We start from the raw sequence: 27411 nt of genomic DNA on the forward strand, positions 1-27411 counted from the left end.
ACACCAGGGTGTCATGTTTAGCAGGCTTATGCTTCAATATGGGCCCAAATCGAATAATCCAACTGGTTAAGGTCCGGCTCCGGACTGCTAGGAGCTAGCGGGTCACACATGTCTCGGCCAAAACTTCATTTTTCCATCAGCCGTCAGTGGGTCTGCTTTATGGAACAACGTATTGATCCTCACCAGCATCCTTCTTTAACAAAGGAAATAATCTCTTCGAACGAGTCAGTTAAAATATGGATGCACGTATACTTGTACGCAGCAACTTGTTTATGACTATAAAAACTTTCGAGCATTGCAAATGAAATGCAACCTGAGAAAAAAAAGAAAAAAGTTATTTCAATACGCTGATTAGTTTCCGAGGAAAAGGTACATTAAGGTGAAGGTCGTCAGAGGCCAGTTGCTTTTTTAATGATTTCAGTACTTGTTGCCACTATCGTTTTGTTGAGAATTGAGTTGCTATTATTAGGTAATAATCTGTTATTAACAATTATGAAACGTATAATCGCGTATCTATTTTTGCTGTTGAACTAGATCCGACGGTAATTCTATCACATAAAATGTTGTTTACGATGAATTTTATTATCAGTGAATTTTATAATTATATTATCGAGACTCTACGACCTTTAATTTAATAGGGAAAATAATTGGTCAATTTCATGCTCAAATGTTTAAGTTGGCATCACTCCATACAAACGTCCGTTCCCTTGGCAACGTACAACAACGACGGTCGCGGATTCGGAATTGCAATCGAAACGAAGTGAAGTTTTTCCTATCAATACAAGTGAACAGTTTGGGCAAATCATTATAATATCTTATTAAATAACTGCTCGGGTGCCTCAAGTTAAGTTTCGCGAGTGATGTGACGAATGGAACGGCCGAAAAAATATAATGAAAAATCGACGGCGAAAATGTGAAAATATAGTGATGAATTTTGATTGGGCAGAAATCTCAAAATTTAGTGAAATTTATGCCCAAAAAAGTAATATAAACTATAGAATGCAATGTTTAGTGCTTTGAGTTGCAAGATCTCATTACGGCTAGCAGGTTAGTTGAACTAATTTTTTTTGTGATGGTTTCCGGAGTCTACGGGAGCGTGCTGGTACACTGAAGAAGGGAAGGAAAGGGTGATATTCGGTGCCATACTGACTACATTTATGGTAGTCTCTAACGACCTTGTCGATAAATTGGAAAACTATGATTTTACAAAAACGACATTTTATTTTGTCGACTTTGTGCCGTGATGGACCGGAATACTTAGATGTATAATTTTCGTCATCCACCTGAAAAGATGGTTACGAAATTTAAAAAATATACGTTGAATTGAAATCTAAAATTAAAAATATCAATTTTTTAAAGTAATAATATATAAATCTCAAGTCTAGTTTTGAGACTACCATTCATAAAACAATTAAATAATTATAATTCGTAATCATTTGCTGCTGTCGTAAGATTTCTTAATTTTTAACTTCAGCATCTCTTTAATTTGAAACTTTAATCTGGATATGAATTACACATAATATTAAAGATTCTGCAATCTAGGATCTCGTTCGGATATAATTTTATTCTCAACAAACGCAAAGACCAATGAGATAAGTTCCAACGAGGGGCTACCTTTCCCGTCGTTATCTCTCGCACGTATGAAAACGCAGTGCTCCCTTCTTTGCTGATGTCAGCCACGTTTGCGTCGTAAATTTCCCGGTAAGAAGAAATGGCGCTCTTATCGTTTATCGCTAAATCTGGTGACGGTTTATTTGGCTTTATTGGATTACCTTCACCACATTGCCCTCATTTTTTTTGTTCTCCGGCACATCTGCAGGGAGGCGTTTTTTCAGAAAACCGATACTTCCTAGCGATGAATGGATCAGCAGTTTCGAATATTATGAATTGCTTCCTATTTAAACCTTCAGGGATGCGGGTAATAATGGTCGATACGAACTTCTCGTATCGAGTTTAATTCAGAGAAAAAGTAGCATTCGGTTTTGGAATGTCTTTCGCTACTATCAAATGGTTTTATGAACATTGCTTCGCAGAAGTTATCTCTTTTTTATGCACTAAGCGTCACATTTTTCCAAATCAGTTAATATGTAATAAAAATTCTGAACCCAAATTGTTATCTTAAAAAAACAACTCGTTAAATTATCAAAGTAATTGTTCTGCCTGGTGCTACTTGTAAACTAATTAATTTATATTTATATAACAATGTTGGAACCAAAGTGATTTACATTAACAAAATTTCTCTTCTTCCATTACAGGTAATGGCACCATCAGAGTGGTAGATGGAATGCACTCCATCAAGGTAAACGCAGCGGCTGGACCACAATTACAGTCCTGTGCATTAAATAGAAAAGCGATCGTAATCAGGCTTTGAAGCATGTCATAAATTCCAATTATAAACGGCCAACACTCCCAATCAATTCAAGAGAGAGACTTTCAATCTACGTTAGTGTCACCGAATGCAGCACGATAAAGTGCTAGTTTATGGCAAACAGTCGCCATTCTAATTTCCATCACCCACCACTATAGAAGCCAGTCCAGTCAGTGCAGAGTCAGAATCGCTGCTCAACTTACCGACGGCTCAGCCATAGAGAGTTCTAGTCGAATGTCCATAAAATTAGCCGTAAACATTCCCCTGGAATAAATCACAATTTACATTCAGTCAGTCCACTGCCGATACGGACTACGAGCCGTTTGTCTGCCGCGGTAATCCTTCCTAATCAATGACATTGGGATCAGAATTTCTCTCCAACTGTGGGGATCAGAGGAAAGCAGTAGAGCGGCGGTACAGATCAAATGACGGCTACATGGCGTGCGGTTGTGTCCGTTGCACGATGCCGCAATAGATTATGAATTATCCGCTGCAGAGCTACCAGATTCATTCGGGTCTGCATGCGTGTACTCGATACTAGCCGGTAAATTGGGCAAAATTAAATGTCCTACTCAGGAACGCTCGGCTAATGCCTCCGATTGACGGCACGGGATGATCACATAACGTGACTTTTCTGTCAGGGATGAACGTTGCTGAAATGGTACATTCGAATCATTGGGATTTTATGTAAATGTGAACTGTGAGCCAAGAGGGTTTAGAATTTTATTTATAGATCAATGAACTAAAAAAGTTCCAGTTTAAATTCTCTAATTTGGTCGGACGTCGGACGTTTAAAAATGGTAATTGGTGAAGCTCGCGATCCTTGAATAACATTAATTAATTGTTAAAATCCGAATAACCTTTTTTTCTCCGATTGTATTTACAACACTCGAAATCACTCGGTGGAACGAAACCTTTCGTGGCCGTTCCGGAGTTCCGAATTCAACCCCGAACCCGGCAGGAAAAAAAAACAATGAACCCAAGCGAGCACGCTCGATACGCGTCCGTGACTAGATAAGTGACCCCAGCCGAAATCGTTAATGGCAGGCAATTATTTCTAGTTTATGATTTCATGTTTCAATTTGTGGATAGCACACCGAACAAGCATGCCGACCACATTGCTGCTCACTTTGCTGTCCGTCGCTAGCCCCAGAAGCCGGTGAAAAGTTCCACCGCAGAGCTAGTTTTCGAAAAAAAAACCAAACTTCACCCCAACATACCCGGATTGGTGACAAAGATGAACGGGCAAGCCGGGCGCAGAGCCACTGGGAGACAGGTTGCATTGTGTTCCTTCAAACCGGCGGACCCGCGCCGGTGCCCGTGCGGAAATGTGGGAGTACATGAAATTGAAATTTACATAAATTTCGGTAAGCACTTCATGTATCCGTCCGTGGCGGTTGGCCACTCGATCGGTTCGACGTCGCTGTATCTGGGATGCAGCAAAAGTTGAAACCCAACCCGTAGGTAGTCGCAACCGTACCGGAAGTGTAACTTTCAGTTCTGCCGGAAATTGTGGGGTGTCCCGGTGTTGCACAATTAATTTCGCTTCATTATTGGTGCAAAGGCGAGTTGCATTGCCTGGAGAGAGTGGGGATTACTGGAATTAAATGTGATATGTTTATGAGGGGGTTGGCAGAGTTTTGTCACATCATACCTTTTTCTATATGGTTCTCGTAAATTGGACTGAGGTATTAACTTCTAGCTTCATAGCAATTGCGAACGTGCTACTACTAGGGTTACAATTTATAGATTTAATCTCTTTGAACTGTCAACGCTGAGCGAGTCATGCTGTAGAAATGCATAATTTTATTTTACATAGTTAGTTTATCTAGTTAATTAGTAGTTTGGACAACCGTTGAAACCAGAAAATTAATAAGCAATTCGGTTATTAAAGTCTAGGCGAGTTTGTGCGATTCTTTTCTCTCGTAACCCTAAATCTAATAAACCGTAACTATTGTTTATTGCCGTCACATATTTCAAACTTAACTCGTAAACCAGGTTTTTGATAATCAATTGGTCATCCAACAACGCCCGGCAAACTGAAAATGTCTTTTTGGGCAAATTTCCTTTTCTTCTACGGTTCCAAAATTGTCGCTTTCAGTTAATCAATGCTGTAATATTGTTACTTGTTGACATATATCCATTGCATGATAATTTTGGTTTGTTTTTTCGAGTTTCGAAACGGAATTTTGTAGCCAAACTGATGAATTACTAACGTTAACCGAATATAAACGTGTCAAAATATTTCGTAAAAGTTTTCTATATTTAATAAAAATGAATATCGTTCAGAGTACAATTTCGGACAACCTAAAACTTCGGACAATCCAGCATGAAATACTTGTTAACATTGCCAATAGAATAAAATCATGTTCGGAAGAATGTTTTGGCCTGCAAAAATCAAGTAGCCGTAGGATGGTGGATCTAATTTACGCAATTAATTTACATTATTTAAAAAATATCGACCATCAGTCAGACTAAAAATTCCAGATTACGTCACCATAAGCAACTTCTTTTTCATTAAATTTCATGGACAAGACGGCACACTTTTATGGGCAACATGGCAACCTCGTAGATTTGAAATTAGACATCAACTAGCATTTTTATTTCAAAATGTTTACCTTTTGTTTTTTGCTACTAACAATCACTTGTCTTCTCGGATATTGGATTACATTGTACTATCACAATAGCTATACTTAACAAACATACTTTTACAATAATATTCTTTTAAGATTGCACAATTAACTTTGACTTACTTTTGAATTTGAACAAAACAACATTATCTTCCGTCACAATTTAATTTTAAAAACTGTACAACTTTAAAAAAATCACCGTCGCGCACCTGTGTTTTCTTTTGGATTGCAAGAAAGAATAAAGCTTCATTTTACGGATTGGCCTTTTTAAAGCTTTTCAAGTTTAAAAGCGGGATATCCGAAGCTTCCCGATTTTAAACAACCTATTGAATTGGCAACAATCCTCTTGGTTAGCACCCTGTGGTATTGAACACCGTGTTCGTATTTATCGACGTATCTGTGGGCGTATTAGTGTCTGAGTGGTCCGTCCATCCATGGACTTGGAGGGTTACCACCCTTACAGTTGCAAATCGGGGTGGTGATAGTAAGCAAAGTTTTCCTACTGAGTGACTGTTCCGCCTAGAAGACTTGGAATATTATCACCCATATAGGTGACTGTATGCCGTCTCGGTAAAGTTATCCCGCCTGAGTGACCCTTCCATCTAGAAGATTTGGAGTGTTATCACCCACACAGTTGATAGCTTATCCGAGGCAGGTTGTTAGCAATGAGAGACATTCGCATCAGAGAAAACTTTCCCCTGTAAACCATCCCTCCGCCCAGAAGACTTGGAGGGCTATCGTTCACACAGCCGACAGCTTACTCAGATGTGGACTTAGGGCTTTAGGATTAAGGAAATTCGAGCAGGTTGAGATCTTAAATTGGCAAAGCTAATTATTTAAAATTTGTAACCGAAAGGTTACAGAATAGGCCTTAATATTGAGCTCAATTTTGGAATTGACCTAACTTGACTTTAGGTTCAAACTGGTTTTAAATGGGAACTAAAATTACTCTCAAAGTTAGACCTGTAATTATACTTGAAATTAGACATCAATTTCTAGGCACATGAAATTGATTTCAAAATAGCACTTTAATTTGGACCTAACATTGGCATTTAATTACGTATGAAATTGATCGTAAAATTAAACTTGAATTTTTGCGTGAAATTAAATAAGAAATATGGTTTGAAGTTGGACGTGAATTTGGACTTGAAATTGACATTAAATTAGACTTGAAAGTGGACTTAAAATGAAGCCTGATATTTTGCTTAAAATTAAACTTCAATTCGCACGGGCCATTGGACTTTTCCTAGCATTCATTTTGACATGTAATGTAGATAATTTTATACAAATTTAGACATTAATAAATTGAACTGAACTGAACTGAATTGAACTTTAAACTGAACCAAAAAATTGAGCTCGATGTTGGACTTGAATTTCAATTTCAAATTGGACTTAAAACTAGATTTTTTTTTTATTTGGGATAATTCATTTGACCTTGAATTTGTCTACATGAATTAAGTTAAATAAAATCAAAACTACGTAGCTTGTGCGCAAACAAGTGCGTTGGTTCACCGAAATTAAACAGTTCCTCCACCTTCGAAAAAGTTCTAATGCATTCAGTAATAATTATTGACTCGTTGTAACCGAATGCAGCCCGGTGAAACTGCGTTTGCAATTATCCCGTTGAGTGCAATGGTCGTTGTGATGCCCGGAAATTGAGCATGGTTAATAGCGTTGGATAAGGGGGCAAGTTATCTGGATGGTTCCATGGAAGATGTCGTAAAGCAAGTCGGATAAATCTTCTCTGCACGCGTTCAATCCGTATGTTCCAGGTTAGCAGTTTAGGAAACCACTACACCAAACTACAATTCTCCAACAGCGGGCGAACTAGGGCGCAATACAGTGATTTTAGACAATGCGGATCCTCAAAATTTCGTCCAATCTTAAAAATGAATCCAAGCTGCCGAGATGCTTTAGAGATAATTAGCTCACGATGTAAGTTAAACGTCAATTTTGGGTCCAGTAAGACGCCACCCAGTAAACCATTTGGTTTATATATCTCGATTGCAACTGAGGTATACGAAATCATATCTGAACGAAAAAGTTATATTTCACGTCATATATGAACATATATGTACCAAAGTGGAGGCGATATACGTGCGAAAATTTTGACAACTATTGGTAATTCTATTTTGCGCAGTTTTTATAACACGCAACTAAATACTCCTGAATATATGATTAAGATATAATCAAATATTGCAATCGTCTATACTGCTTTATAATTCACAGTCATGAATTGTACATGAAGACACGCACGACTGCAAAACAACTTATTGTTCACTTCGGTTTGACATACTCTAATCATTATACAATTCCAATGTGAAATTGACATGAAAACGATTTAATGTGAACTTTCTATTACGATTTTGTGTTATCTGGGCAAGATCACTAACTTGGGCCACTTTGCGCAACTCAATATTGAAATAGGACTTGAAAAAGGGCTTTAATTAGATTTAAAATTGCAGAATGTTACTTAGAATTGAACATAAAATTGGACATATTAATTATTTTATTTTATTGGCGACGGCCATTATTCATCCTACGCCGGACAAATTATGGCCCTCCCGTTTTCCAATCCCCTCGAACACCAGCTGACCATGCATCGTCCTCGACACCGCACATCCATTGGGTGACGGGTCTGTCCTGAAGTCTACGGCCTCTGTCTGGTTCTCTGCTGAAAATAATTTTGGCTACACTTTCGTCGAGCATTCTGGTCACATGCCCCGCCGACCGCAGCCTATCACATTATACTACCTTCACTGTATTAGCATATTTGGACTTACTAGACACACTCCATGTGCCATTTTTCCATCAAGTATAGATCGCAGAATTTTACGCTCAAAACCCCAAGGACTCGTCGATCAGTTTCCTTAAGCGTCCATGATTCATGTCCGTAAAGAAAGCCCGATTTGCGGTTACAGTTTGTCGTTTCATTACGCGGCTTACATCGTTGTCACAGCGTATCAAAGTGAATTCCTACACTACTTCATATCGTTTCCCATCCAGCTCCACATCGGCGGCAACACCATTTGGACTTTCATGTTTCCTGCCAGCAATCATGTATTTCGGTTTGGATGTGTTAATGGCAAGCCCCAATTTCGCCGCTTCCCTTTTAAAAGGCCTGAAGGCCTCTTTCACTGCTTTACGTTTGATTCCGATGATATCGACGTCATCCGAAAAGCCAAGAAGCATTGAGATTTCGTGATGATAGTTCTATTCCTTTCCATGTTTGCTCTTCGTATTGCACCTTCCAAGGCGATGCAGGTTAGAGAGTGCATCCCCTTGCTTCGGTCCATCCAACGTCAAGAAAGTGGCTGAGGTCTCACCCGCTATTCTAACGCATAATTTGGACCCATCCAGCGTCGCAAGAATCAGCGTAATTAATTTCGTCAGAAAACCATGTTCTAGCATTTTGCCACAACTCATTTCGTTTGACTGAATCATACGCCACCTCAATGTCCACAAACAGATGATGAATCTGCAAGTTGTACTTCCGGAACTTGTCTAGTAACTGACGCAGGGTACAGGCAACAGAACAAGGTACAGCAAAGCAAGCAATGTAATGCCTCGATAGTTTTTACAATCGAGTTGATATCCTTTTTTGAAAACAGGGCAAATGAGGCCATCCAACCACTCGCTACACGCTTTTGGAAGTTCGGTCAGGATACCGTCCTTCCCAGCAGCCTTACCGTTTTTCAGCTCACTGATTGCCTGGCCTGATTCTTCTCATCTGTCACTCTCTGGCATTCGGCATCAAACCAGCTGTTACACTGTCTTCCACGCATCGTACCTACCACCTCTCTCGCAGTTGTTTCAATGGCACCATGGAGGTTGCTCCACAGCTCACTTATATCTTTCCTTTCTTCCTGCTGTTCTGCGATTCGTTGATCATGCTTTCTGACGTATTCCGCTGCGTCAACCCCTGAATGTTAAAACATAGCATCTTCTCAGTGCGAGCATTCGCCGCGTAAGACAAACGTGCGCAAATCTTACATACGACAAGATAGTGGTCAGAGTCGATATTTGGCCCCCGAAAAGACCGTACATCGATAAAATCCAAATAGTGTCGACCGTCAATCAAGACATGATCGATCTGAGAGCTAGAGTCCCCATTTGAATCCATTCTACAGATCATGAACCTCAGACCGTTATCATTAGTCGACAGATGAAGGTTATGTCTTCCTAGTTCCGATGATAGGACAGAAGAATTCCACCCTCCCAATTTGCGCATTTCGATCTCCAATGATGATTTTCACATCATGTTGTGGGCATTGGTCTATCCTAGAACTCGTCGGATTTATCATTTGTCGGTGCGTATACGTTGATTAGGCTGAAGTTGGAGAATTTGCCTTTAATTTTCAATACACATCTACTGTAACAGGCCTCCACCGGATAGCTCGTTGCTTTTGCTTTCTCAACACTACGAAACTACGAGCCACTGTAGTAGACGTGGTACTGAAAGGAGTGCCTGCAATAGGGTCTCCTGCGCGAAACTCACTACCTGTAGAATTTGGCCATCGAACATCCTGGGTAGCAAAGATCTCCACTAGCAAGCCAGCTCGCGCCGGTTTATGGAGAGTTTGGACGTTCCATTCATCCATGAACTTCTATTACCTAGTCTTATTTTATCAAGCCGATGCGATTGGATGTGCCGCAAGATGAATTATCTCAAAATCCACAAATTTCCCCCGGTCTAAATAGTGAATATTGTTCCGGAATCGACGTTGAAATTGAATTGAACAAAATTCAAATTGAAAATGGATGATTGAGAGGAAGCTGAAAATAATAGGCTATTTTTGGCCCCAAAGCCTACTGTGTATCTTTTTTTGCTGCGCCCCTTCTGGATGTGGCTGAAAGATGAAACTCCCCTACAATGCTAGTTTTCCAAAGTTGAGAAAAGTCAGCAAATGTCAGGTCTCTAACTCGTTCCGTTATCGAGTAATAGCTTTGTTAGTATACCGCTTGGTTGAAAATGACCCTAATGCACTAGAAAAGTTACGAGGACATGAACGACTAAAATCACTAGTTTTTATTTCAGATTATGATTCTACTGTTTCGCTTATTTTGATACTAAGTTAGTACCAATAGAGATACTAATTTAGAGATACAATTGAGACATTTTCAAACATTTTATCCGGGACAAAGTCGCAGCATACTTTAAGTGTCCGAAGTTTGAATCAGAACAGTATTAATGTGTCCTCTATAGACACTGGTATTTTCAACGCAATTGCCCGCAAATTTCTGGTTTTTAATTTCGCAGAAGTGTTCAATTTTCCGAAATTGCTTTCTTACAAACCCTACAATACAAAAATCAAAACAAAAAACAAAAATGACTAAGAACCAGATCTGGAAATAAGCTGGTTGAAAAACATTGTGTAATCTATACAGGGCTTAGACAAAATGAACGGGACAGGCATAATTTTGACGAAATTCAAACGTCCTTAACTTCTACGGGGAAATTTTTCTAGTTTTTCTAAAATATTTCAAGATTCACAGTAGCCAGGCGACTCTGGTTTTTTTCATCGCTTGTATCTTTTTCTGGCATGAAAATTTAATAATATTCATATGAGAATGTATGTTCCGCCATAACTCTGGCACGCCTAGACACAATGGCACACACGTTTTTTTGACTTTTGTTTATTCGAGTTGACAAAAGGGAGAGGAAAGGTTCATATAGGTAGAGGGGTGCGCTTCTTTTGTATTTGGAACGATAACAATTGAACAAGTGGCTGAACAACAAGAGGGGATTTCTGAAAAAGGGGAATAGGGTGACCTTTGACAAGGGGAAAGTTCATTACCAAAAAGAAGACAGATGTACAAGTGACTGAGAGACAAAGGCGTCCCGACTAAGATCGGGCAATCAGCTAGTTTCAAACGAAACTTAACCAAAACTCATGCTATAACAATAAGTACGAAAGTCGAAAGGGAGCTGTAACATAGACCAATTTATTTAATTGTTTTCTTCATAGGGATTAATAAAGCTTTGTAAATATTATGTACTTTGTGTCTATTTCGTAATTAAAACTGAAAGGATAAACGTCACGATCAGTAGAAATTATTCTCAGGTTTAAATAAAGCAGCACTACGCACTCAAACCGTAATTTGAGCACAAGCAGTAGGTACCTGGTAGCTTCCAGGACGATTGTGTTGATAGTAAAACTCATTCTGAAACAAGCTTCTCCAGAATTAACGCAGAACACAGAAAGCAGTCGTTCAAACAGGTCAACCACACTAGACAAATATTTGCCAGCATCAACCTGCCCTACATGGTGAACGAATGTGCGGCGAGAGGAATTGTTTGTTCGCAAATTTGTTATCAGAACCGGCGACAGAGCTGCTGCAGTTCGGTGCGGTTATTCAAAGAGGAAACAGAGCCGTCCACAGTCGCCTCGCCTCGTAGTTCCGAGGGCAGAGTAACTTGCTGCTATCGACAGAGTAACCACCCTCGGAGACATACAAAATGAACGACTCTACTACTGGGGCACGCTATGCGGTCGGAGCGTGAACGGTCGGACACAGATTCGCGTAATTTAGCGCACAGTTATGCTGTTTATGTTATCTCTTCCTAATTCATGTTATACCCTCGTACCTTCATAATAATGGGCAGTGTAAACGAGTGCCAGAGGTGGCAGCGTTTTGGACTCCGGGAACCAACGCAGAAGCAATTTGTTAACATGAAGGTGTCAAATTTTCACTGCGGTGCGGTGCGAGATAATTTCAATTCTTTACGAGATATCACTACCTGTTTCCCGGTTTGCAGGACTGTGGGAATTGAAACAAAGCTTTCACCCAATTTGTTGTTATTAATTGCGCGGTGGTAGGCACGATTTATTGCTTCCAGCTATGTAGGAGGTGCGCGAAAAATAATTATTTTCTGTAGCAAGTTTACTTGTTTATTAGGCGTCACTTTGAACGTCGATTACAAACTTTGAAAATCTAATATCCACAGCTCGATTGAATCAAATTGCAATGCACCTCCAGTGACAGATAACTAGTCTTGAAATCTATTTCCTATAGGTTTGTGAAAATCATAAATTTGATTAAATAATTTTTTTAAACTAAACAAAAGAGGATTTGTCCTTTTAATCATAAGAATGGTGTGCTAGTTGGCATGGCACAAATTCTTGCTCAAAAAAATCCACAACGCAGACAGATAGAGATAAGCAAAACTCCAGAAACTTTATTTCACTTTCCAAATAGCACGCTTATGACAATGAAGATTTAGTAGTCTCTCCTAAGCCCGACAAAACTTACATTCCTATTGTCAACCTTTGGCACTAGCAGGAAAAAAACTCCAATGCTCAGAAGAAAATTGTTTGCGCAATCCTACAACGGAACGTTCCGATTTCGATTTCAAAATCCAATCCAGTGCTTGCTCGAGCTGCTTTTGATTAAACCCGCCAATCGACGTGCAGTCGTATGCAAATGAAGCTCTCCTTCGGATTATATCCTCTATTCTTTGCACCGATCGGTTCTGTGACTCAAATCCCAACAATGAAAAGAATCATCCCTACGTTCTTCTTCACTGCCCGCTCGTTCTGCAGAGTGGTTTTGTGGTATTGAACGTAGATAGACGAGACAAATTTAATTTCCAGCCCAATATCTCTCTGAAATCGAGAAGGCTATCCACCAGGCAGGCAGACAGATGCCGAATCCGAATCATGAAAGCAGAATGGCACTGCCAGAAGTGCAGGTATGCTCGGCAAGCCTAGAACATTCTAATCTACTTGTTAAATTGTCTTTTGTTTTCTGCATCTCATCATTGAAAACGACCGGAATAAGTAGAAAGCTTTTCGCACTTCCTCCCTTTCAATTTCGTTTGCTGCCGTTCAAAGTGGAGAATTAAAAAAAATCCCCCCTCAACCAATTCGTAAAAAAAATCCAGAGAAACACCTAAAAAATAACCAGTGAAACACGTTTAATTAAGAGCTTATCCTTGTGGATGACATAATTTGAATTTAAATTTTATCCTCGTTTTTCGTCAGCTGCTTTCGCCACTTTACAAATTTCGTGGAACCTAAGACGAATCCGGACTATGGACTGCCTTTAATCATATTTATTTATTCATGGATTCCTCCTTCGTCGTGTCCCCAAGACGGTTGTCGCTATCTCTCTCTCTCTGCCTGTGGCAAACGGTGGTGGCCGTGGAATACCGCGTGCTGCGGTGACAGTACACCCAGCTAAAATATGCACAAGCAGAGAAAGCCAAATTATTGCTTACCGCCTTTTCAGTTGCCTTGGAGGCGGGGGGAACCTGTGCGAAGGAGCACATTCTAGACACGATAATACGATAACACTCGGTGCTACTGCTGACGACGACGACGAGAAGAGCTTCCACATTTTTATTATCAACACTAGTCAACCTTAAATGGTTGATTTGATGAAGATTTGTGTTAGGATGCTTAATTTCGTACAGTTTTCCTGAGATTTCCAAAAACGATTGTAACCTAAATAACCAAGGCGCCTCCATTGATTTGATAGAAAACAAAGAAAAAGGAAACTCAAAACTAATATGTGCTGTATTATTTCTCTAAACTTGTTCCAATTTGAAGAAAACAGTTATATTTCTGTCAACTGGTGTAATTTGCCCTGCCATGATTGTTGCCTGTCGTGCATCTCACGTCAGGACCTTTTTTCGACTTAATCTTTAATGTTATTTTTTATTACATTCTACTTGAAGTCAGTCAAAAGAGCAGGTTTTTCTGTGGCTCCATTATAGCAATACACAATTTTAAGTAGTGGGCATGTTATGCTTTCGGAACTTGGCATTCTTTTGAAACGATTGCTTACCTCACCAATAACCATTTAAAAATGAAATAAACTACTTTTCCAACGAATAATTTGCAACAGATGACAGATAAATTCACGACATTTTTCATTTAAGATGTAAATTTCCACACTTGAATGACGGAATTCAACTATAATTGGATCAACTACAAAGGGATCAATCAATTGTCCATTATTTTTATAACCGAATCCCATTTCCGCACGCCTGGTTATGTATTGTACATAGTTTTTCCGTTTCCAATTCTGCGGGAAAGTGCATGATTACTCTACTATGAAACCATACAGAGTTTCTACTGGTGCTAATCACATTGTCCTAATTCTATGTGAACTGTTACAGGATACGATCTAACATTTAAAAAATACGTTTATCTGCAGTGCAAAAACATTGACTTTTAAGTTCCCTGCAAGTCGGCTGGAAAGACATGGTCGGTCGTGTAAAGTGTAATGTGTTTTTTTTTATGAAACATTCCATTTAACGTTCAACTGAATGGAAAAACTATGGCGTATGAGACAAATTTAACAATATTTGACGATTGAAGTTCATATGTCAGTTCCCTTGGTAACGCTGCGTTTATTTATATCGGTGTATAAAAGTTTTCCACGGGTTACTGTGATAATGTTTTTATGTTAGATTATAGATTATACTTTAACAGCTTGGGTCATTCGTGACTTCTGCAGAGTTCGGATTTGAACCCGGGTCCACGGCGTACTTACTTACTTAGGTGGCTTGCCGTCCTAAGACAAAGCCTGTTGAACAAAATTTCTCCATGTAACTCGGTTGAGGGCTACCGCTCTCCAATTCCTCGGACACCGAGTACTCTCCGCCAGATCTCGCTCCACCTGGTCTAACCATCTTGCTCGCTGCGCTCCTGGTCGTCTTGTTCCTACCGGATTTGAGGCGAACACCATCTTTGCAGGGTAGTTGTCCGGCATTCTTGCAACATGCCCTGCCCATCGCATCCGTCCAGCTTTAGCCACCTTCTGGATACTGGGTTCGCCATAGAGCTGTGCGAGTTCATGGTTCATCCTCCGCCTCCATACTCCGTTCTCCTGTACGCCGCCGAAGATCGTTCTTAGCACTCGTCGTTCGAAAACTCCGAGCACTCGCAGGTCCTCCTCGAGCATTGTCCATGTTTCATGCCCGTAGAGAACAACCGGTCTAATAAGCGTCTTGTACAGGGTGCACTTTGTACGGGGACTTAGTCTGCTCGACCGCAATTGCTTGTGGAGCCCATAGTAAGCACGACTTCCGCTGATAATACGCCTCCGAATCTCACGGCTGGTATCATTGTCCGCCGTTACCAGTGAGCCAAGGTAGACAAATTCATCGACTACCTCAAACTCATCGCCGTCGATCAATATACTACTGCCCAAGCGGTGTCGTTCGGCCTCGGTTCCGCTGGCCAGCATGTACTTTGTTTTAGACGTATTTACCTTTAACCCAATCTTTTCTGCTTCGCGCTTTAGTCTGGTGTACTGTTCAGCCACCGCCACAGATGTTCTGCCGATAATATCCATGTCATCGGCAAAGCAGACGAATTGACTAGATTTGTTGAATATCGTGCCCCGCGTGTTGATATCCGCTCGGTTCATAACACCTTGTAGCGCTATGTTGAACAGCAGGCATGAAAGACCATCACCTTGACGAAGCCCTCTGTGTGATTCGAATGAACTTGACAATCCACCCGAAATCCGAACACAGCACTGCGTACCATCCATCGTAGATTTAATCAGTTTGATGAGCTTCCTGGGGAAGCTGTTCTCGTCCATGATTTTCCATAGCTCTTTCCGGTCGATGGTATCATATGCGGCTTTGAAGTCAGCGAATAAATGATGCGTGGGAACTCTGTATTCACGGCCCTTTTGGAGGATTTGCCGCAGTGTAAATATTTGATCCGTTGTAGACCGACCTTCGACGAAGCCGGCTTGATAAGTTCCCACAAATCTATTCGCAATTGGTGATAGACGGCGGAAAATGATTTGGGACAGCACTTTATAAGCGGCATTGAGAACGGTGATCGCTCGATAGTTCTCACAGTCCAACTTGTCGCCCTTTTTGTAGATCGGGCAGATAACCCCATCTTTCCACTCCTCCGGTAGCTGTTCCGTATCCCAAATTCTAACAATTAGTCGGTGTAGACAAACGGCCAGCTTTTCTGGTCCCATTTTAATAAACTCCGCTCCGATGCCATCTTTTCCAGCTGACTTGTTGTTCTTTAGCTGCATGATGGCCTCCTTAACTTCGCCTATCGTTGGGGCTGGCACCTCTTCCCCGTTTGCTGCACCGTCGAAATCGCTTTCCCCGCCGCCATGGTTTTCCGCCTGGGCGCCATTCAGGTGTTCGTCGAAGTGCTGCTTCCACCTATCCGTCACCTCACGATCGTCCGTCAGAATACTGCCAGTTTTATCCCGACACATTTCGGCTCGCGGCACAAAGCCTTTGCGGGATCCGTTCAGTTTCTGGTAGAACTTCCGCGTTTCCTGAGAACGATGCAGCCGCTCCAACTCCGCATATTCCTGCTCTTCCAGGTTGCGCTTTTTCTCCCGAAAGATTTGGTTTCGCTGCATCTTCTTCTGTTTGTGTCTTTCCACGTTCTGACGTGTGGCACTGCGCATCTTGGCCGCCCGCGCAGCGTTCTCCTCATCCATCACCCTCCTACATTCATCGTCAAACCAATCGTTCCGCTGATTCCGGGCCACATGCCCGATGGAGCTCTCCGCTACACTGCTGATGGCTGTTTTGATAGTGTTCCAACAGTCCTCGAGAGGGGCTTCGTCCAGCTCGTCCTCTTCCGGCAGTGCAGCTTCGAGTGAATGCGCGTAGTTTGCGGCGACGTCTGGCTGCTTCAGCCGCGCGAGATCTAACCGAGGCTGGCGTCGGTACCGAATGTTGTTCACAACGGAGAGTCTTGGGCGCATCTTAACCATCACTAGGTAGTGGTCCGAGTCAACGTTAGCGCTTCGATAGGATCTGACGTCGATAATGTCTGAGAAGTGCCGACTGTCGATCAAAACGTGGTCGATCTGTGATTCTGTCTGATTTGGTGACCTCCAGGTGTACTTATGGTGGATTCTGTGCTGGAAAAAGGTACTACGTACGGCCATATTCTTGGAGGCGGCAAAGTCGATAAGTCTTAGGCCCATTTCATTGGTTCGCTTGTGTGCACTGAACCTTCCAATCACCGGTTTGTATTCCTCCTCCTGGCCGACCTGAGCATTGAAATCCCCGATGACGATCTTGATATCATGTTTTGGGCAGCGGTCGTATTCACTCTCCAACTGCGCGTAGAATTCATCCTTGTCGTCATCGGTACTTCTGAGGTGAGGGCTGTGCACGTTGATGATGCTTATGTTGAAGAATCGGCCCTTGATTCTCAACCTGCACATTCGAGGATTGATTGGCCACCACCCAATCACCCGTTTCCGCATCTCGCCCATCACTATGAAAGCTGTACCCAGCTCGTGTGTGTTGCCGCAGCTCTGGTAGATGGTATGTCCATCTCTGAACGTACGTACCGTTGAGCTCTTCCAGCACACCTCCTGCAGCGCTACGACGTCGAACTTGCGGCTCTTCAATACGTCGGAGAGCACTCGAGTGCTCCCTTGGAAGTTGAGAGATCGGCAGTTCCACGTCCCGAGTTTCCAATCCATAGTCCTTTTTCGTCGCGTGGGTCTATTCCGATTGTTCCAGTAAGAATATATTTGTTCTTCGTTCCATGCTTTAATATTTTTCGTGGTGACGGCTTGCAAAGCCTGCTACACCAACCCCCTGTTTCGCCGGAGGGCCAACGAAGCTCGAAAGAGCCCTCCTTTCCTGTCAGCATACGACCTTGGCTTCCACCGGGGTTGGTTACCCGATCTCCACCAAAGTTGCTCGTATCCCGGCTGGTACCACGAGGCGGTAGGAATAGGAGTTGCTGAATAAGAGGCTATGAACCACTGTAGGGTCTATTTTATGCCTACACGTGCACAAGGCACCGACGGTACGCATTATTCAGCCGTTTACCAGGTCCACGGCGTGCGAGGCGTGAATACTAGCCACTACACCGGGACTAACTTACTGTGACTTACTGTGATGATGTGTTCGTCGCATCTATCAAAAACACGTGCTTTTAGTGACTCAGATGTCGTTGGCATCCTGGTAATTATACCATAATACTAACTGAGTGCTCTATCTTACGCTGGGCCCCATTATATCTCAGCCACTTGAACATTTGTAATTAACGAAAAACCCTTTGTCTTCATTTGGATATTCCCGTTGTCAGTACCCCCACGTAGTTCGGATTTAAGTGCCCTTGGTGACACACCACAGAACGGTTCTGGACCGATAAAGTCGGTAGATTTAGACCTCTCCGCATGTTAGAGACCAGGGGGGATGCTGATTTTCTTATACCAAGGAACATGTGAGATAAGTTTGGTGGAGAACGGTCAAGGCTTTCTGGAGTTATGATGTAACATACATACAAACTCACGTTCACTTTTATACTTATATGTAGACTAGAGGATTTGCCTGAAATGTCCAATGTGTGTTGTTTGAACATTATTTCGGTGGTTGCCGGTAGCTTGTAACTGGGAGAAATTGTCGGAGTTGGTGGACAGCTTACCGCGTAAATAAGGTCGTGCAGATGGCAAATTACAAAATTTCACATTGGCGATCCATTGTCAAATTGAATCATCGAAGTGAATTTGTATGTAAATCTATAATCTATGTAAATCTAAATGTATCTTTCATTTTTAGAAAGGTTCAGTTGAAGAAAATGAGATTGAAGTGAGTTATAAGCTTCGTTTCCACTTACCCCGTTTTCCCCGTACTTGCCCCGGGGTACCTTATATAACTGAGCAGCGAAAATTGAGTCTAAGGCCAATGTCTTAAAAGTATTAGAACGTTCGATAGGAGGAATATCTTGGCTATTGTCTATGGTAGATACTGAAACGATTTAAGAATAATTTGACGACTACACCAAGAATATAAATATTGTAAATGGGCTGGAGGAGGATGTGGCATCCTAGTTTTTTACATACTTGCCGCGTAAATAAGGTCGGTGATTCTGTCGTGCAGCTGGCGAATTATAATTTCACAGGATTTCACAGCGTCCATTTGCTATAACTGCAGAGAGTCACAATCGTTACTCTTTCCAGGTAACCTATAAGCATTAGTATAAACAGTAAATCAATCATTTATTAGCATCCCTGGCGTTTTATACTGCAGGTTGTTGTTTATCAGCCTTTTGACTGCATAATTGTTGTAAATTGGCTTCCACAATTCTATTTAAATTCTTCTTGTCTGTAACTAGCTGCAAATAAGCATTGTCAGCATTATAAGAGGGCTAGCAGTGAAGTAGCCACATATTTTGCCAAAATAGCATTTAAGTAGCAGTTAAGGCAACTTAAATGCTTATTGGCTTGCATTTAAAATAATTTAATTAGGCAGCTTAGAAATGCCAACATAAAGTGAGGGGAAGAAAAGGAATCATTCCGTATCATTCCGAATCAAGTCCGTAAGAAGAACAGTATATCAATTCGAGAAATCGCTCGTAAGCTTTGTAAATAGGATAAAGTGTAAGAAACTATTTGAAACATACAAAAAACTTTATTACGATCAGATGAAAATTGTCAACGCGGATTCAATGAACCTTTGTGAAATCGTCTTCAAATTGCACCATATCACTATCGAAGATCAAGACTACCCTGGCTTTACCAGTTTGTAAAGAGTATGCCGGTGAAAATAAATATTATTAGCATATTTTCGATGCTCTATGATCGTTAATTAAATAGCGAAAATGTCATCTCAATTTTATGCTCAATTATTTAGGTTGGCGTCACTGTGCTCGTTGCTTGGTTACGTGTCAACAAACAACCTCCGTCGATTTGCGGTTGCTATCGAAATTAATTAAGGTGAAGGTCATCAGAAGTTTTTCCTATCAATTCAAGTGAACAGTTTAGGTAAAATCATTATAATATCTTACCAAATAGCTGTTTGGGTGGTAAATTAAAGTTTTCTCTGCCTCAAGTTAAGTTTCGCGAGTGATGTGACGACTGAAACGGCCGAAAAAATTAATGAAAAATCGACGGTGAAAAAGTGAAAATATAGGATGAATTTTAATTGGGCAGAAATCTCAATATTTAGTGTAATTTATGCCCCAAAAAGTAATTGAACCTATAGAATTCAATGTTTAGTGCTTCGAGTTGCAAAACCTTATTACGGCTTGCAGGTTAGTTGAACTTATTTTATTTTTTTGTGATGGTTTCCCGAGTCTATGGGAGCATATTGGTACACTGAAGAAGGGAAGGGAAGGGTGATATTCGGTGCCATACTGACTGCCATAAATGGACTCTGACGACCTTGTCGTTAAAGCTTTTCTATAAAACCCAACGCACGTTATGGACCCAGTATTTATTTCTCAAAAATCACTCTGACGGCAAGTCAGTCTTTTGTATGCGTCAGATGAACTTTTGCGACTGCTTCTTTAAATGAAAATTATATAAAAAATATCGGTAAAATCGACGGCAAAAAAAAATTATAGTGGTGAATTTTAACTCACTATTCAGTGGCGTTTATAACCCAAACAGTAATACCACCTATAGAGCTATAGAATGCATTCGCTGAATTGCTGCCAGCAAGTTAGTTTCTCCAGTTTTTTATATATTGTAATGGTTTCCTGAAGCTGCGGAAAAAGCGAAGCGAATAGAAATATTGGGTCCATGCTGACTGCCATGAATGTACTTTGACAAACTTGTCGTTAGAGCTTATCGCCACCAAAGCATACCTTCCCAGGTTACGTATTTTGCCACTGTTTCTAACCGAATTATGTCTCATTGTCGACAAATCAGTTCCAAATTAGCTTCCAGCCACATTCATTGAAATATACAATTCTCAATTATCGTTTACCTGGAAGTCAGATTGCCAAAGCACGGTAAACTGAAATTGGAAATATGTATGTTATTGTTATACCAGTAACAGAAAACGACAACAACGCGGTTGGAAAACCATTTTTACTTCTGCCATGCCGCAACAATAACTGAATGGGAGAGAAAAAAGCAGCACCTTGCGAACCTGTCAGTTGTTATATCTCTGTAAATCTAATCTTATTATGTTGTTTTCAACTGTCTTCAACAATGACTTTCTTCATCGATCTTTCCACGTGGCACGGTGTACCTTCCACAATAACCAACTGACTCGCTTTGCCGCGCCACTGCAGCAGCACTTACTGCCCGAGCAATGAAGCTTCCATAAATCTCTGTGCAGTCAATGGGAAAACACTCACGAGCAATCAATCTTGACGCGGTAAAATGCTGTCTATTATTCGTGCGCACCAGCGGACAAAAACAACCCCCCCGGTGCGGCGTGTGGGTGGTGTTTGTTGGCTGGGATAAGCGTCAGGTTGTCACACACCGTACTAATTGATGAACTGGACAAGCATGGCCGGACACTGCGGCTAAATACGAATGTAAATCGATCACATCAAATAGCAAAACATTCCGTACCGCCACGAGCGATGTACGTCTGCCTCAAGTGGGCAGTTTAAACTCCTACCCAGTCTGAGCGGTTTCGCAAGCACAAGCCATGCAAACAATCAATCAGTAGAGTAAAGAAATAATTCTCTTCTACCATCGAATCCGACCGGATCCGATTGCAGCTTTCGCTGATTTACAATTCACCTAGGATTTCCACTTTGTTTAGATAGAGAAGTACCGATCCCCTCTGCAACTGTGTTTGAACTGCATCGGATCGAAACTCGAATTTGATTCTTCAAACAATGGGTTTCCGGATGGCAAACAGTAGTTAAAGGCATCGTACGACCGCCCCCAGTGGAGTTTCGACATGCTAAATTATTTTGACCTGTTGAGAGAATCTATGGCAATTGAAACGTTGTTGGAAGATTGATTCACGGTTAGTTCGTCGGGTAAGGCTAGCCAATTACAATATAGTATCATTAAAACCACAGCTAAATTCGTAAAATTATTGAATAACTCAAACCGGGCCACTAAGCAGCAATACAGCCATCTAATATTGTTTCTTTCGTCTTAACGAGAGCAAACGAAACAAATAACAAGCTGCAATTTGTTTTCATTGCAATCATTCTTTATGCAAAAATCGTCCAGCATAAATCTTGCCGAAACACACAACAGTCAAGATTGTCGGGCGACCAACGAAAACAGTGCAGCCTCACCGCAGCAGCTGCTTCCCCTTTGAGAACTTTATTGCAAACATTCCGAAAACGTACACCGAAAGCGCCACCGGAGGGCGGAAAACAATGTGAAGAACACAATAAAACGAGTCATTTTCCACTTCGTAACGGGGGAAAAAACACCGACTGCACACTCCGAAAATGGCGCAGCGATAAATTCTGCCAAGCATTTTTGTGTAGGTTAACAGAAACAAAACCTCGGGCGGGCTGGAATTTTGGCCATCTTCAGGGATGCAGTCCCCCATTAGATAACAGATGAAGGTCTATTTATAGTGACAATCAGTGCTTCTAATGAGCGGCAATCAATCGTCCTGTCGTCAGTTGAATGGCCGGAAAGTTTTCCTTCGGATCGGTGCGTATAAGAACCCGCTCAAGCATGGCTTAATCGTCAACGTCCGACTAGTGTTGTTAGTTAAAACAACTTATTGTGCTACGGATATTTTCAGTCAAACACACATACACAAACACACTGACACTAATTGCATTCGTTGCAAATATAAATTGTAAATTTTATAGTCAATAATTCGCTTTTACGATCAATTATGATGAAGCATATTTTACGAGAGAAGCTTAATAGAATTTTCGCTGTTGGAGCAAAGAGCTTTGCGAAAGGAATATGAAAAGCAGCAATCAATTCAGATATTACAACGTTGATATATTTTGTGATTAATGAAATTGAAATCAAATTACGGTGCCGTTCATTCCCCGTTTGGAACTTATTTGACAAACAGGAAAGGAAAATCTTCAATTCACAAACCACAACAGCAAATCAACACGCACAACCGAGCATATTACTCAATTTATTTTCGCTTTACCTTCCGACCGCTTCCTTTGATAATAATGCACCATGCAAATGATGCAGTACCAGCAGAAGCGTTGCACCGAGTAAGAAAAACCAGTTTTCCATCTCACAAAACCGGCAAAAAAAGACATCATCGTCTTGGCCCGCAACGACCACCCCGTTCGGGCCGGGCGGTGGTGCGGTGGTAGTAGCTGTTAGGGTGGGCTGTGCAGCGAATGGAAATCTTTGCTCACCGGAAATAGTTACTGGATGGGAATTATGGAAACAGAATTTCTAGTAGCAGACACCTACAAGTGTCGAGAAAATTGTGAATGGAACTTCGGTAGCATTTTGTTTGAGTTTATCATCCTAAACAAATTTTTAATAAATGTACATTATGTAAACATTTTCCATTAAATTTTGTAGAAATGTTTTAGCAATAAATGAAAGAGCTTGTGGCGAAATCCGACTGATGCCACCCTAGATTACAATCTACCGTACATAAACATGCAAGTCTGCGATCATCGTACGGGAAGTACGTCACGTTCAAGGCACATCCGTGCTTCCTTCTTCCGCCGCCGTGCCAACCAGACATTCGTCGTAGCTTTGTGTATGACGTGCACCAAGCAAGGGTAGGTAAATGAATTCAAAAACAGTGACTAAATTATGCACCCAACTCCGCCGTCGTCGGTTGACCGGAACAGGGGCGGTGTGAAACCATGATGGGAGGGTGCTTACTAGAGCAGGAAGATCTTATTGTTTCAAGAGCGAATGAAGGCTTAACTGGGTGCTCCTGAAAGCGTAAGGGAAGAGTTCTCACTTTATTCCAGTCGGTTGGTTGCTATGAATGAACTCAAGAAGTGCAAAAGAGTGCTCTTCCTTCTTGTTTCGAGTGAGTTTTCCCTATAGCCGGCTGCCGTTGCTACTATGGTAATGCCATGCCGGCGAAGAAAGAGCTTTTCATTAGCTTTTTTTTCGACTAGCCCCGTCCAGGTTACACAATGCAATGGAAGCAGGGATATCTTTTTATTTTTATTGAGTACAATTACTCCCGTGAAGCATTATCGAGTATTAATGCTAAATTATGGAGACCGTAAAAGCGATCACGCATAGAAACGGCAACTTAGAGCTTCTGCACTTGCATTAAGTTGGAGAGTGGAAAAATTTATTTCAAAAGCTTTGCATTTTTCCCAGGTCTCTTTCATTCCAATTCCGTTGGGGTGATTATTATCGTTTCGATTCTCGAGTGCAGCTATCGAAGTGAGAATGCGGAAAAGTAGTTAAAACTCCGATTACCTATTGCTTTTGCATGCATTAGTTAATGGAACCGAGAGAACTAAAACTAGAGAAACGCAAAATAAAGTATCTAATTATTGGGATTTTGTGCGCACTTTATTGTCTTTGGGCTGTTAATGAAGCTATTCTTCTAATACAGATTGAAAAAAATGACGTGAATTGGATTTACATAAGCGAAATTGATATTCAAAACATTGCATTGTGACGAAAGATTTCATTTAATACAAAAATTGATTGTTGAAATCGGTTGAACAGTTCCGGAGAAAACTATGTCACTTGGTTTTCACGTTCATAATTTTTGTAACCCTGGAAGCCCGCAGTTTTTAATTTAATCGGCCACTATGAATTGATTGCGTAAGTTTCAAGTCCAATTTTAAGCCCGGCTATAAGTTAATTTTCAACTTCAGTTTCAAGCCTTATTTAAGCTCAATTTCAAGTGCAAATTGAATCCAATTGTCCAATTTCAATTCCTACTTCAAGTTCAATCTCAAGTCTAATTTTAACTTTGATTTTTGATCCAACTATAATTAAATTTCAAGTCCGATGCCAAATCCAAGATTAATCTAGTTTAAGTCCGATTTAAAACCACTTTACTTCCATTTTAAGTCCAATTTTAAGTGCTGGAAAACGCCAACGAAAAGTTGAAAAAACATATTCTGTCACATGGAAATTATTCGAAAATTTTTTCTTTGTCAATTTCAATGTTTCTAAGTTATGGCTGAAAAACTCAGTTTTTCTGAATATAAATCAATATTTCAAATGAATATTCAAAGATACAAAAAATCGGAGCTAGAAGAAGAATAAACGGAGAAAAGCACAAAGGAAAACGTGACAACAACTGTGCAAGGAAAAACGCGAGAGAGCGAGAAAAGGAATAATAACTGGCATGATAGAAACACAAAAGAAAAAAACCTGACAGAACGGAATATATTAAGAGAAAAAAGTGGAAAGAAAAAAACGGGAGAGATGAAATGAGGAGACTGGACAAACAAAGACGAAAAACGAAACTAAAAAACGAACAAAATGAGGATAAACTGGATAAAAAAAAGATAAAAACTAGATATGAAAATGAAGAGAGAAAATACGGAAGCATGAAAAAGGAGAAACAGAAAAAGTGGAAAAACGTGACAGAAAAAGAAAAACAAAACTGGAAAGAAAAAATAAAAACGGCAGTCAAAAGAGATAAAACGAAAAAAAACAGAACGTTACAGAAAAGGAGTAGAAGTAGGACATAACAGGAAGAACGGAACAGACGGGATAGAAAAGAAGTTAAAAAGCGACAAAAGACGAAAACCTGGAATGTCGAAAATTGGACCAAATGTGACAATAAATTAAACAGGAAAGAAAGAAAAAATCGGGGAAAGAAATCGGGGAAAAACGGAGCAGAGGGACTTAAGAAAAAAGGCAAAAACCGGGACAGAACAGAGAAAAGAAAAGCAACAGAGAGGAAACAGCGAGCAGAAAAAAGAAAACAGACAGAGAGAGAGAGAGAGAGAGAGAGAGAGAGAGAGAGAGAGAGAGATAGAGAGAGAGAGGCGAAAGAATGCTTTCACGTACCAAATAGTTTTAGACTATTCCCTGGCCGATATTCCCTTTGGCATCCGGTGTGTGAAGAAAAAAGACTGTTTGTAGTTGTGCTCTTTCTGCGCAAGTGGTTGTGAAAGAAAATAGTATTCATACACCATTCGGAAGCAGAGCAAACGGTTGAACAAAACACAAAATCACTTGATCGTTGCGAAAAGCAGATGTCTGTGTCTCTTTATGGCTGAATTGTTCAAACCCAAGCCTGGTAAAAACAGTTCAAACTGGTTACAAAAGGGGAAAAATGGGACATAAAACGGAAAAAAAGAAAAACAATAAAACGGGCTATAGAAAGAGGTAAAATGAAACAGAAAAATACGAAAAAATGACAGATAAAAAAGGAAAACCGGAGAGGAAAGGAAAAATGGAGCCAAAACCAGAATAAACATGACAGAAAAGACAAAAAAACAGGGTGATGCCCGGTGTGAAGTGTGAGGAAGAACGGAATAGACGAGGACGGAAAACAAGAAGGAAAGTAGATAAAAAGAGAGTAAGAAATGATTCGGCGTTTCGTGATTCGGCCTTCTGTGACTTTTTGAAACTCGGCCATTTGGTTTTCGGCCATTCATGGTTGCGCACCAAAATAGTAGCCACCAAAATGGTACGTATAAGTTGTTTTTGGGCATCGAGTACGATTTTGTTGGATACATATCGGAACATAATTCGAAACCTTATTACATATACGTATGAATATGCTAGCTATGGATACATACATACTGCTGGGGTACATAGATACATCCATCCTATTCTTAATGTGAGCAATATTTTCCATTAAAAAGTAACTGTTGCTACCTGAGTCCGATATATTTACATCATCCATTGTTCATTGTTTCATTGTTGAAACTTTAAATGCCAAACTTTGGAAGATAATGAACCCCTAACCAAAAATATAGAACAACACACAACCACGCTTCCCGCAAGCTGCCAGATTTAGATAAGAATAATTACCGCGACTCCGCTGCTGCTGCTGGTGCTACTGCCGAGTTGGTTCTGCGCTACTAACAATATTAACATACCCTCATAACTTTAATCACTAAACAAGAGAGCACGAAAAATGGCCCCTCATTAAGTCCTCACCCTCACCCGTCGGTGTCGGGGGCGAATTCCTCAGCAGCTCCTCCAGTCGATTATCGCCATCTTTAGTGAAATGGCATCATTTCATTGTTGGCGGTTCGCTCATAAACACCCCCTCCCCCAACAAGGCCCCCCTTCTCCATCCATCACTCAACGAAAACGCGTCGGAGGGAGTAAGAACCATTAAAAGCAGAACTGGATGATAGTTGTTGAAAGAAGGATTTCGGGCATTGTATTGTATCTGCTGGGACCTCCCGAACCGGCGAGGGATAATAACGTTCCATTCGCGATGATAACAATGATAAAAATGATGAATATGATGTCACATAAAGCCGCTGTCTCATCTCGTTGTCTGTGTTGTGTCGTTGTTCTCAGAGTCGGTTGATTTGCGAGCAAGATGGTGGTCTGTTTTCATTTCATTCACACCAAAACATGGGCGAATCTATCGAAATTTGAGACTGACTTTTTCTTGGGGCAAAGCGTGGGGGGACGCTTGACTGGATAGGAACGAAGACACCATCAATAAACGTCAGTAGAGGGAGAAATGGGGCCTGATGGCAGAAGTACATAGTGCAGGAAAGTGATGATGAGCTTGTACTTTTTGTCAGATTTATTTAGCTTCTCACATTGTCTTCTACTGCGCAAGGATACGTGTCGAACGGCAGGACGCAGCAACTGATAAAGATAAAATGTGAGATTCCGGTC

The 27411-nt window shown here is 40.9% G+C and overlaps 1 long non-coding RNA gene across 1 annotated transcript; it reads right to left on the reverse strand.

Moving 5' to 3' along the window:
- Positions 1-4978: 4978 nt before the first annotated feature.
- LOC128737752 (uncharacterized) lies at positions 4979-5815 on the reverse strand. The gene is made up of 2 exons (XR_008412049.1): positions 5122-5815; positions 4979-5055 (listed from the first exon to the last, which is right to left on the reverse strand). It is a non-coding gene; the product is annotated as an uncharacterized LOC128737752 (long non-coding RNA).
- Positions 5816-27411: the final 21596 nt, after the last annotated feature.

Source organism: Sabethes cyaneus, chromosome 2, assembly GCF_943734655.1.
Source record: "Sabethes cyaneus chromosome 2, idSabCyanKW18_F2, whole genome shotgun sequence".
NCBI lineage: Eukaryota > Metazoa > Arthropoda > Insecta > Diptera > Culicidae > Sabethes > Sabethes cyaneus.